We start from the raw sequence: 13,618 nt of genomic DNA on the forward strand, positions 1-13,618 counted from the left end.
TGTGGGGGAAACCGGAGCACCCGGAGGAAACCCACGTGGACAACATGCAAACTCCGCACAGAAAGGCCCTTGCCGGCCACGGGGCTCGAACCCGGACCTTCTTGCTGTGAGGCGACAGCGCTAACCACTACACCACCGTGCCTCCCCGGGATGAAAAATGGTTTTGGAAATTAAGTTTTTGGAGGGAAAAAACACAGCTGAAAATGACAGTGGTCAAAATTCTTCTTCTCTTCCTCCTCCATGCCCATTGCCTATCAATTTTATTTGAAAAATCTCGAGTATAATGGTATTTCAAGGCGGCACGGTGGTGTAGTGGCTAACACTGTCGCCTCACAGCAAGAAGGTCCGGGTTCGAGCCCCGTGGCTGGCGAGGGCCTTTCTGTGAGGAGTTTGCATGTTCTCCCCATGTCCGCGTGGGTTTCCTCCGGGTGCTCCGGTTTCCCCCACAGTCCAAAGACATGCAGGTTAGGTTAACTGGCGACTCTAAATTGACCGTAGGTGTGAATGTGAGTGTGAATGGTTGTCTGTGTCTATGTGTTAGCCCTGTGATGACCTGGTGACTTGTCCAGGGTGTACCCCGCCTTTCGCCCGTAGTCAGCTGGGATAGGCTCCAGCTTGCCTGCGACCCTGTAGAAGGATAAAGCGGCTAGAGATAATGAGATGAGATGAGATGAGATTTTATTTTCACTTGCTTTTTACTGCACAATATTGTTGCAAGAGCTTAGTTCAAAGATTCCACAATTTCTTCAGCTTTTGTCTTCAGTCGGGTAATTCAGCTCAATAGTTTTCAAAGTTCCCCATGTGTGTAACTTTAAAAGTGCACTGGGAGAGAAAAAGACAGACATGCCTTCCTCTGCTGGTTTGCACAATTTTACCAAAATAAACAATTTGCACATTCATTTTTAATAGTACTTGATTTACTTGACACCATCATCAGTTTGGTGTTGGAGTAACATTACTGGATAAAAATTAATTTGGAATCGTGTGTGTTTGTGTGCAAACGAGCTCACTTTGTTCGGAGAAGTTCATTTATTTTTCCTTTGAGAGCCACTGCTGTAATTTGTGGGATTGTTCTTGTTTTTGTTTTTTTTTTGTGAGACTTGGATTGATACGTTTTGTATCTTGTGGACATTCTGTTGTACTGTACACTGTCTGAGGTGTTTTTGTACAGGGATGTTGCTGATTTGTCTCAGTGTGTGTTCTGCGAGCGCAGTAATACACAGCTGTGTCTTCAGTCTGCAGATTCTGTCCTTGAATTGTTATTGTGTTGTTGTCATTTTTTGAGGTGATTATTGTTCCCTACAGTATAATAAGTTCTTGTTCGTGATGTGATTATAATTGTGTGTTTCATGTGCAGCAGTGTTAGAGATGTAGCACTGTGGTTTAAAATCTCCGCCGCAAACGAATAAAAAAAATGAACATGAAACTCTGTGGTAATTTGTGAGATTATTTATTTTTTAGTGAGATTTGGATTGATAAGTTTTGTATCTTGTGGACATTCTGTTACACTGTACACTGTGTGAGGTGTTTTTGTACAGGGATCTTGTTGATTTGTCTCACTGTGGTTCACAAGCGCAGTAATACACAGCTATGTCTTCACTCTGCATGTTCTGTCCCCCTAAGGTCACAGTGTTACTGGAAGTGTCTTGAGAGATGAGAAACTTGTCTTTCAGTGAATTTTTTCTGATAAATATCCCTCTCATAATCAATGGTGTTGATCCATTCCAAAGGTTTTCCTGCAGGGTGTCGAATCCAAGCTGTTCCAAAGTGGCTGCTGCTATCAGTGATCAAAGCTCCAGACACTCTACAGGTGATTGTTAAAGTCTCTCCTGGCTTTATCACCACTGAGTCTGGCTGGATGAGCTCAGTAGCACAGAACACATCTGTGAAAAGAGAAAAAGAAAAGGTTGCCATGTTGAACTGAAAGGATCAGATGAACTCATAAAGCTTTGATCCAAACACTCATGGGGGTGAGAGCCAGCAGCAGCAGTGGAGCTGAAGCAAACATGTTTGTGTTGAAGGAGGACGAATGAGAACCGCTTCCTCTCGAGATAAGCACGGTGCTAATATTACAAGAGGAGATGGAGATTTGCATAAACATGACAGAAGAGCTGTGTTGAGTGCAGCTCTGCTGATGTTCATCTCAGTCACACCACATGTCTCGATTTAACATCAATTTAATGTGGGAAATAACTTATTTATTATTATTATGAGTAAGATTTTTTTTGTTGAAATAATGGTTCATAAATAAATAAGCAAATCAATTATGTAATTCTGTTTTCTTATTCTGGTTGTCATGAAAAATAAACTGAATTTTTTGCCATAATACAGTGGTGCTTGAAAGTTTGTGAACCCTTTCGAATTTTCTATAATTCTGCATAAATATGACCTAAAACATCATCAGATTTTCACACAAGTCCTAAAAGTAGATAAATAGAACCAAGTTAAACAAATGAAACAATAATATTATACTTGGTCATTTATATATTGAGGATAATGATCCAATATTACATATCTGTGAGTGGCAAAAGTATGTGAACCTCTAGGATTAGCAGTTAATTTGAAGGTGAAATTAGAGTCAGGTGTTGTCAATCAATGGGATGACAATCAGGTGTGAGTGGGCACCCTGTTTTATTTAAAGAACAGGGATCTATCAAAGTCTGATCTTCACAACACATGTTTGTGGAAGTGTATCATGGCACAAACAAAGGAGATTTCTGAGGACCTCAGAAAAAGCGTTGTTGATGCTCATCAGGCTGGAAAAAGTTACAAAACCATCTCTAAAGAGTTTGGACTCCACCAATCCACAGTCAGACAGACTGTGTACAAATGGATGAAATTCAACACCATTGTTACCCTCCCCAGGAGTGGTCGACCAACAAAGATCACTCCAAGAGCAAGGCGTGTAATAGTCGGCGAGGTCACAAAGGACCCCAAGGTAACTTCTAAGCAACTGAAGTCCTCTCTCACATTGGCTAATGTTAATGTTGATGAGTCCACCATCAGGAGAACACTGAACAACAATGGTGTGCATGGCAGGGTTGCAAAGAGAAAGCCACTGCTCTCCAAAAAGAACATTGCTGCTCATCTGCAGTTTGCTAAAGATCATGTGGACAAGCCAGAAGGCTATTGGAAAAATGCTGTGGAAGGATGAGACCAAAATAGAACTTTTTGGTTTAAATGAGAAGGGTTATGTTTGGAGAAAGGAAAACACTGCATTCCAGCATAAGAACCTTATCCCATGTATGAAACATGGTCACAGTCAGACAGGGTTATGTTTGGAGAAGGGTTATGTTTGGAGAAAGGAAAACACTGCATTCCAGCATAAGAACCTTATCCCATGTATGAAACATGGTGGTGGTAGTATCATGGTTTGGGCCTGTTTTGCTCCATCTGGGCCAGGACGGCTTGTGTTAATTGTGTTCATTGTAAGAGCAATGAATTCTGAATTATACCAGCGAATTCTAAAGGAAAATGTCAGGACATCTGTCCATGAATACTACTACTACTACTACTACTACTACTAATAATAATAATAATAAGTTCAGTTTATATAGCACCTTTCACAAACCCAAGGACGCTTTACACAAGAGTTACCCCCCCCAAAAAAAAAAAAATCTCAAGAGAAAGTGGGTCATGCACCAAGACAACGACCCTAAGCACACAAGTCATTCTTCCAAAGAATGGTTAAAGAAGAATGAAGTTAATGGTTTGGAATTGCCAAGTCAAAGCCCTGACCTTAATCCAATCAAAATGTTGTGGAAGGACCTGAAGCTAGCAGTTCATGTGAGGAAACCCACCAACATCCCAGAGTTGAAGCTGTTCTGTATGGAGGAACAGGCTAAAATTCCTCCAAGCCAGTGTGCAGGACTGATCAACAGTTAGCGGAAACATTTAGTTGCAGTTATTGCTGCACAAGGGGATCACACCAGATACTGAAAGCAAAAGGTTCACATACTTTTGCCACTCACAGATATGTAATATTGGATCATTTTCCTCAATAAATAAATGACCAAGTATAATATTTTTGTCTCATTTGTTGAACTGGGTTCTCATCATCTACTTTTAGGACTTGAAACATGAACACTATGCACCTTACCAACATGCCTTAATACTGGGCACTGTTGCTGCTCATCGTTTTGCTGCTGTACTTTTGCATTGTTGCACTGAACATCTTTAAGGCCCTGTCCACACGGCAACGGATTCAGGTGACTCCGATACAATTGCTTATCGTTTAGGCCTGGCGTCCACACGGCACTGGCGTTTTGGGTGCCCAAAACGCAATCTTTTTGAGAACGGGTTCCAGAGTGGAAAGATCTGGCAACGTTGCCGTTGTGAAGTCGTCTGGATGAGTAGAACGGATTTGTTTACAATGACGTCACAACCACATGACTGTGAGTGCTTCACGCCGGGTAGAAGTGTAACGAATATCACCAGGAAAAAGCCTTACAGAGCACTAGTGAGAGTGAAACACGAGCTTGGATATTATTATTATTATTATTATGTTCAGTGTTAGTTCACAGTAGTAATGCAAGAAGCAGAATAGTGACAGTAATAGTGAAGCAAAAACATGCAATTGTACAAACACTGCAGCTCTACAGCAAAATATTCATTTATGAAATGGTCTGATTCTTAACACCAGTAGTGCCAATGATCTTCTCATTGCGATGCGAGTTGTCAACAAATCCTATAACTTGGTTCATGAAACGCGCTTACAAAATATTTTCACTGTGAATATTTATTGTGTAATGGTGCAATCCCGCCAGCAAAAATAGGGGAAAAAAGGAGCGATCTCACCTCTTCAGATGTTGATTTAAGTCCGACAATACATTCCTTAAAAAGGGCTTAGAGGAGCAAATTAATCCAATTTATTCCGGACCATTAAAGACGCCGCCTTCCGCGTAGAATCATGCATCATCCTCGCCGCCATATTGGACAGGTCAAAGCGGAGAATAAAGATTAGCTGCGTTTAACTGTACCAACAGGTTTACCGTCCAAACGAGATCATATGGGATTACCTTTCACAGGTGAGAAACAACAAATTAATTCCATCAACGTGTATCATTCACTTTATTCCGGACCATTGAAGACGCCGCCTTCCGCGTAGAATCATACGTCATCCTCGCCGCCATTTTGGAAAGGTCAAAGCGGAGAATAAAGATTAGCTGCGTTTAACTGTACCAACAGGTTTTCTGTCCAAACGAGATCACATGGGATTACCTTTCACAGGTGAGACTGGAAAAATACTTTTCATTGTATTTGGTCATTATAATGTAATTTTACAAACAGATTTTCCTGACTTTGTGGCTAATATGAAGTCTTGCGCATAATAGTTTATGTGCATGCGTCGTTACTTCTTCTATTGTTCTCGTGTCTCCGAAAGGACCGTCTTACAGCGCCCCTAGAGGTGTGGCATGTGTATTGCATCGTTTTCAGCAAGCGTTGCGTTGCCATATGGACCTGATATTTTACTGATTGTTGCCCATTTGGACGCGATATATTTTTAAATAACATCTCGTTGCCGTTGTCGTGTGGATGTAGCCTAAGCCATGCTACTGCAGTACATTGTGCAATACTTTATTTTATTTTACTGTCCTTTGAATTTTAATGTTATCTTAGATAGCTTTTATTTTAGTTTATTCTATTTTTAAATCCAATATTAGTTCATTCTATTTTATTCTATCTGTTATTTAACTATTTTCCTTCTTAGTTAACTTAGTTATTTTTTCATGCTGCACATGCTGAGACCTGGGTAACTGTGTCTCGTTCTTATAATGTCGCATGGTTGAATGACAATAAGACTACGTTCAGACTGCACCCTGAAACGACCCATATCCGATTTTTTGGCCCATATGCGACCTGTATCCAATTTGTTATTGACAATCTGAACGACACAGATCCGATTTTTTCACATGCGACCCAGGCCGCTTGGATATGTGGTCCTAAATCCGATGCATATCCGATATTTTCACATGCGACTGCAGTCTGACCGGACAGGTCGCATTTATGCGACCTATATGTCATCAACAAGAGACAAACGTCACTATTCTGCGTTGGCTAATCCCGCCTCTTTGGTGGAAAACAACAACATTTATACAGTTTTCAGAATTTAAATAGACTTTTATAGAATTGATCAAGCTAATGGTGGATTTGGTAGGGACCTGGATGTTTATCTGTTAGCCTGATTAAATAAAACAGTTTCTATAACTGATTTATTTACTTAAACCATCCTGTATTACAAGATAACAAAATTGTTCTGGAAATTTCCAGTAATTTGACACCTTCGGTCTCATTAGCCACCGCCACAAAAACCACATCGCCAGGTCTCGCCTCATCTCCATAGCAAACTGCACTGGTGTTTATGCACCTTGAGCCAGTGCTGAGAGAAGTTTCAGAATTCAGCTGGCTATAAACAATCTAAATAAATATTTATAAAAATGTAGAAAAAGTTTATTAATATGACGAAATAAATATGTGCAAATTATTAAGTCTGAATTAAGAGTTTGGTAATACAGCAGCCGTATCCCAAATGACTGCCTACTGAAGCTTGAGTGCACTATATAGAGTTTAAAAATCCATTACTTCCTAGTAACATGTAGTGCACTTATATAGAAATTAGAGAGACATTTAGGAGTCAACCCTCGTTACCAGGCTACACGTTTTCATTTCAGTTCAGAAACAAAAACACACGAGACCTCACACTTTAACACAAACCAGATAATTAAACAAACAAAAAAGAAATCATTAAACATGAAGAGTGCGCTTTTTTTTTGTTTACGTATTATGTAGATGTGCTTATTACGTGTCAATTTGCACATGCGGGACACTTTTGGGTCGTTTTCCGTTCATATTGGAGATCGCATACAAGTCTCATATAATTGGTAATGTGAACGGCCTAACAAAAAAATCGGATTTCACAACAAATCGGATATGGGTCGTTTCAGGTTGCAGTCTGAACGTAGTGTAAGTCTTAGTCTTGTGTGAAAATCTGATGATGTTTTAGGTCACATTTATGCAGAAATATAGAAAATTCTAATTAACTCATAAGCATAGTTATTTGTTGTTGTGGGTGCAATTGGTCTTAAGTGATCAGTCTCATTAAATCAGTCTCATTAATAATACCATTCATTTTGGTGTTTAATAATAAATTACCCAACAGCTAAATTATGGTGTATTCCAAATTATTATGAACACTACTGATGCAGCAATAATGTATTACCGTATTACATAGACACTACAGCCAATAGCATTCATATACACTTGGGTGAAGGCAATTTGGAGTTCTTTGAGATTGTGTGACTTCAAGAATACAGCAGCAAAAAACAGACAAGCACAGTTTAACAGAATAATTGAATTTATTATAACAATGATACTAAATGGGTAATAGCAGTTGAATACATTCAATATGGTCAGTAGCAATATATATAGACAAAGCACAAACAGTGAGGTAGTACTCGATGAGCGTGTGTGTATGTGTTTGTGAGCGTGTGTGTGTGTGTGTGTGTGTGTGTATGAGAGGATGTTCTGTAAAGTTTGGAATGTTATCTTATGGCCCTTTTCCACTACCCTTTTTCAGCTCACTTCAGCTCGCTTCAGCCCGACACGGCTCGCGTTTCGACTACCAAAAACCAGCACGACTCAGCTCGTTTCAGCCCTGCTTAGCCCCTAAAACTCGCACCGTTTTGGAGTGGGGCTGAAGCGAGCCAAACCGTGCCGACTGAGGTTGGGGGCGTGAGCAGACACTCCCCTGTGCACTGATTGGTGAGGAGGCGTGTCCTCACATGCCCACACACGCCCCGCGAGCACGCTGGGATCTGTAAACACCGCAAACCCGGAAGGAGAAGAATTATGAATTACGAGAATTTCTGAAGCCTTATGCGCCTCGCCTCATCTATACGCTCTTGCCAGTATCTGTCCGCGTTGTCGGTGACAACAAGCCACAGCGCCAAGACCAGCAACACTAACGACTCCATGTCCTCCATGTTTATTGTTTACTATTCGGGTCGTGAGACTACCACTTAAAAGATCACTGAATCAGTGACATACAGAGCATCGTGGACGAGTTCGCGGAGCGCAAGGCTCGTCGTATGCCCTTCAAATAATGCGCGCAGTAGGCTATTGATGTTTTATTATGAGCCATGTACAGTATGTCACCTAATGTTTTTTTGTTTCTGAGTTACATGTTCGTTTGAAGGACTTAATGTACAAAATAACATAGTTGCACCCCGTAGTGTTGAAATTGGTAAACACAGTGCATTCAGTGAGGTTTGCACCGCCCTCCTTTTATTTCTGACTCTTCCTGTCACCGTTGCAACCTCTGAGCGCTCATTTGTATGCCCTTCAAATAATGTGCGCAGTATAGGCTATTGATGTTTTATTATGAGCCATGTACAGTATCCTAATGTTTTTTGTTTCTGAGTTACATGTTCGTTTGAAGGACTTGATGTACTAAATAACATAGTTGCACCCGGTAGTGTTGAAATTGGTAAACACCGCAGTTGCGGACATTTTGTAGCCTAAAATGATGTTATGATAAGCTTTAATAAAGGGCCCGGTCATTTGCCCCGCCCCCGGCCCGGCTCTGACTTGTTCCGCCACTGTCACTGATGTCACTGTTTGCGCTGCTTAACGACATCACCTGACGTCCACCCACTTTCGCTAACTCCACCCAATGTGTCCACCCACTTCCAGCCAGCACGGTTCAGCGTGGTTGTAGTCGAAATGCAACTCCAACAGCCCCGCTCAGCTCGACTCAGCTCGACTCAGCACGGCACGGCTCAGCCGCGTTTGTAGTGGAAAAGCGGCATAAGGTGTTGGGGGGGGAGGGAAAATCACCTCGTGGTCTTCTTGAGACAAAGGAATTCGTAGTGGTTGCTAATTTTTCTACTTTATAACATTACCAAATCCATGAACTCTTGATGAGGTCAAAGTGTGTGTAATAATGAAATTAATGGGTGTTAGAGAAGATAGAAAAGAGCATGCAACAACCTATCTATTAAAACAACAGAGAGAATAATGTAGAACACAATGATCAACTTGACACTCCAAGTGTCTACAGTGTGCACAATTAAACAGTTTCTGAGTTTAAATTCACACTATTTCATAAAGCTAATTCCTAAGAATAGTTTGCCCAAATGCCAGCCTTACTTCCAGTATCTTGCTTCTATGCAGGATATGCAGAGATGTCCCGAAGTTTTGCGTTTGTGAGGAAAAGTCTCTGACGATAATGTGCACAGCGATTAAGTCAGAAGGAATCTGGTCGCTTCTAACTTTTAATTAACTGCTTGGGCTGCAGTCGTGACGTTACTTATAATAAACAAATAAAACCCGTTGTAACTCAATTGAGTGAGATGGCACAACTTAGGTACTCTTTACTGTGGCCAGTAGTATATACGAAAGCGCGCTGAGTCTTCTTTCTTGCAAGGCAGACGTCGTGATTTCGGATAGTTCGATGAAGTGGGTCTCTCTATATGTCTGTATGATATGAAGATCCACAGAGCGAGAGAGGACGAGTTGAGGATGACCGGGTCACTTATAGAGTCGGTCACGTGACGTGATGTAATCATGGACACCGTGATGTAGATCATCGCGGAAGTTAGTTGATGGGATTTGTAGTTCTAGACGGGGACTGTGGCTGTCCCTACATTCCCCCTTTTGGTCTCAGGGGTATGACAGAGTCGTAGCACTGAGAGCACAGTACAGTACAGTCCACATGTCCATAGTCCTTGAAGTAGCATCCTCTGTACAGTCCATGGTGTCCTGTGAAACCTGTGTAAACTCATGAGTCCTAGTAAGACAGTTGGAGGCATAGGCATTTGGGCCAATATCAGGCTGTAAGCATTTGGGCATATAATCACACTCTATCTAACTAGGTCAAAATCATATCTATAAAAAAAAAATTAAACACTACATAGTTACTTCATTTCCTATGCATAAAAACAAGAGAAGAGAAGGAATGAAGGAAAGAAAAGACGCATTAGTGCTTGGCTTAGTAAGCCTAATCTTCTGGAATGGTAATAGCAGCGGGTGGTCTGGCCAGAAAGCGTGCGCTACTGAGGCTAAAGCTGTCAGGGATGCAGACTATCTTATCCAGCTTGGCGTGTAGTATTCTTATGTATTTGTGTAGCATGTATGCGATGCCAGCGGTTAAGACCCAGCCACTGAGGAGAAGTCCCAAAGCAATCAGACTTATAGTAGATCCTAGATCAGATGACTCTCTGACCTGCTAGCGGGAGACCATAGTCGAAATTCCAGTCTGGCCTTAACTAAATTTCACCGTTTTGGTCCCTTCAACCAGTAGTTGCTGTTGGAGGGTGTCATTGATCTCAAGATCATAACCTTGAAATGCGTCTATCATTTCAATCTCAGAATCGTACCTGTCAGTACTAAGATGGTGTAGGGTGATATCACCTACGTGAATGGTGGCTCCCTGTGGTACACTAAGGAACACCGTTTGGTTTGGGATTTTCATTCTGGTGGCTGTGTCGTGCTGATCGTATGACATCAAGACTTCAGTTATTGGAGTGTTAACAACCCACTGATTACCAGCTCTCTCTACTCTAGTTTCCATATCCTCGTCCTTTGCGGACATTTGACCTACACACTTTTGCTCGGGCGCTTTTGCCCTCAAACCACACAGGCGATCTGTAGTGTCTCTAATGAATGGGTTGCTTGGGCAGACCCAGTGGATGTCTTTAGTGGAGGTGCACATCTCTAGGTTGGGAATAAAGTAGACAGAGGGGCTGTCATCATGGAATGCTACCATGGGTGGTGTCTGTATGCATATACGGACATTGTTTTTCCAGAAACCCACATTGAGGACAGACTTGAGTCTATATATGTTGTTTTTCTCAATGATGGGTAGGTTCAGCATGAATCCTATCTCTAAGTCTTGTGGATTCACAAAAATGGGGATAGCACTGCCAAGACTATAGGCCAGGTGTATTTGCGATGAATACACATTAGTAGTAGTAGCGGATTTTAGTATTTTATCTACCATGCTAAGGGGTATCAGATACGGTGGGATTTTACCACTACTCAGGGTACTGATTGAGCTGCCAATTTCCCTAAGCGGGTCTTGCATCAAATCCCTTACTACCCGGATGGATTTGATCTCGCTCTTGATTATTTCGGCCAACTTGTCTACGGCATGCACAGTGTTATTGTGGTAAATGTGACTGGGAATGTTAGTGTACGCTTATGGGTAAGTGAGGCGTACAAGCTAGATGAACAGGATGGGCCTAACTATCGTCCACCCCCTTTTTGGAGTGAGGACTGTTCAAAAGGCTTGATTTGATTGCTATGGACCCACCGATATGAGGGCGTTTGATTAGGCCTGGATGTTCTAATGTGATACGCGACGGGGGACAGTTTTCCCACGATCGAAAGGTCCCGACCAGTGTGGTAGGAACTTCTTTGAGACTCCTACCGGCTTGGTAAAGTTGAAGTATAGGACTTTGTCACCTATTTGATATTCGTGATGGGAGGCTTTTCGGTCGTAGTAGGCCTTTTGTCCTTTTACGCTCGTTTTGAGATTCTTTTGGGCCCATGCAAAGGTTGACTGTAGGTGGCGTTGTAGGTCGGCGACATATTGATGTGCGGTGTATGCAGTTGCGACGCTCATGTCCTCTGGTCTGTACAGGAGATGCAGTGGGAGAACCATCTCCCGCCCAGTCATCATCTCAAAGGGTGTGACTTCAGTGGTGCGATGAGGGGTGGACCTAATGGCCATTAGCACCAAGGGAAGTTTCACATCCCAATCTTTACCATGGTGGGTGACATACTTCCGCAGCATGCTCACAATGGTTTGATTGGCTCGTTCAACCTGACCAAAGGATTGAGGGTGGTATGTGATATGGAATTTCACTTCAACTCCTAACATGTTCCACAGCGCAGCCATTACACCAGCAGTGAAATGGGTGCCTTTGTCTAAGTCGATGGATAGATGGAGGCTTTTCTGCATGAATACGGGGCAGGAATGGCTTTGACACAGCGTGTCAAACAAAGTCTGGCTGATGGCTGACTTCTCAGACCAAAGCGTCATAGCTGCATTGAGGACCATGGTCCCATTGACTCGCACTTCACCTGATAGGATAGGGAAGTACATAGCTGAGGTTGAGTTACTCAAGGAACAAAGGAAAGAGGCGTGGTTTTCCAAATAATTGTGGCCACTAGGGGGACTCGCGATGTCGGGTGTTTAGACACCAGACTCGGTGTACAAAGACATGAACTGAAGTTCATTGGAAATTTGGTCTCCCGTGGCACTTGGTTGGTCAGTGTCTGCACTAATCTCATCGCAACGGGCTTGTGCATGTTTTGTGGGATCCAACGGCTGTGGGGTCGTGATTTGGGCCCACAATTGACTGCGATGACAATCAATGAGTGGCGCCAACCTGTCGAGTAGGTCTTGGCCAATCAGTAGTTTTTCCGTACCCACAGAGCAGATGTAGGTGGGATGTATGATTGACATGCCTTGGAATGTGAGTTCCAACCATGCCATTTGTGTTACTGGGGCTTTGTTTTGCGTGAAGCTGACCAAGTTTATGTTGCAGGGCTTGGTTGGGATTGGGTCACCTTGTGAGAGCCATGTCTGAGAGATGGTGGCGAAGACTTTAGCACACATGAGCGTGATCTCCGATCCAGTATCTAGAAGGGCTTGGAGGGTGATTGTACCCTCGACCACCACGGGGGTGCAAATGCGCTTAGCATTGCCCCTTCTAACTACTGTAGATCGCCTAAGAACTGCATCAGAGGTGCGTTTTGTGTGTTTGCCTTCACCACCGGGGGGGGCCCTACATCCTGACCATCGCCTGCTGTTTCACAGGGATCTCCTCCCCATTTCACGAGATATACTCGTGGTTCCTGGCCTAGTCATGCCTGTGGGTGGCCTTTGTCATCTTTCTTGGGCTCTTTTGTTTTATCTGTTGAGGGGTCTGACCTCTTATGTAACAGTCCTTTAACCTCAGCCAACTGGGCTTTCAAAGAATCCAGCTCTAAGCAGAACTTACCAGGTTGGTCTGAGTCACTGTGTTGGTCACCTCTACCCCTACGTGTAGAGCTACAGTCGGAGCGCTCCTGCCGTCTCTGGCCAGAGCGGGGATGACGATCTTGCTGCCAACCGCCTTGTTCCTTATGACCCTTTTCATATGATGAGCGGTTGCCATGGTTACTGTGGCCTTGCCCTCGGTCTCTCCTGGCCTTACCTTGCCGATTCTTCCACTCACCCTGGTGATGGCTCGGCAAGGGGCGGTTCAGACCGGGATTTCTCCAGGTGGGTCCCCCTGGTGGAGCTTCACCTCCTTCTAAGGCTAGCGGGGGCCTGTCTGCACCCTGGAGACTAAGGACCCTGGGTTCATCATCGTTTCTGTCTGTAGTTTTGACAATGGTCTCCCAGGTCATTTGGGCTAGTTGCCTAATTTCCCTCATCGAGTAGAAACCTTGTCGACACGTCAGTGTGACTTGAGTCCGCACGCTTGGGTGGAGGTTATGTAAATAGAGGGATTTGAAGCCTTTATCTTCTTCCAAGCCTGGTGCGCTACTACCCTGGAAATAGGCAGTACGTAGCCGTCTATAATATTCACGAGGCGCCTCAGACCGTTTCTGTTTAATTTGTATTGCA

This window comes from Neoarius graeffei, chromosome 20, assembly GCF_027579695.1.
Source record: "Neoarius graeffei isolate fNeoGra1 chromosome 20, fNeoGra1.pri, whole genome shotgun sequence".
Taxonomy (NCBI): domain Eukaryota; kingdom Metazoa; phylum Chordata; class Actinopteri; order Siluriformes; family Ariidae; genus Neoarius; species Neoarius graeffei.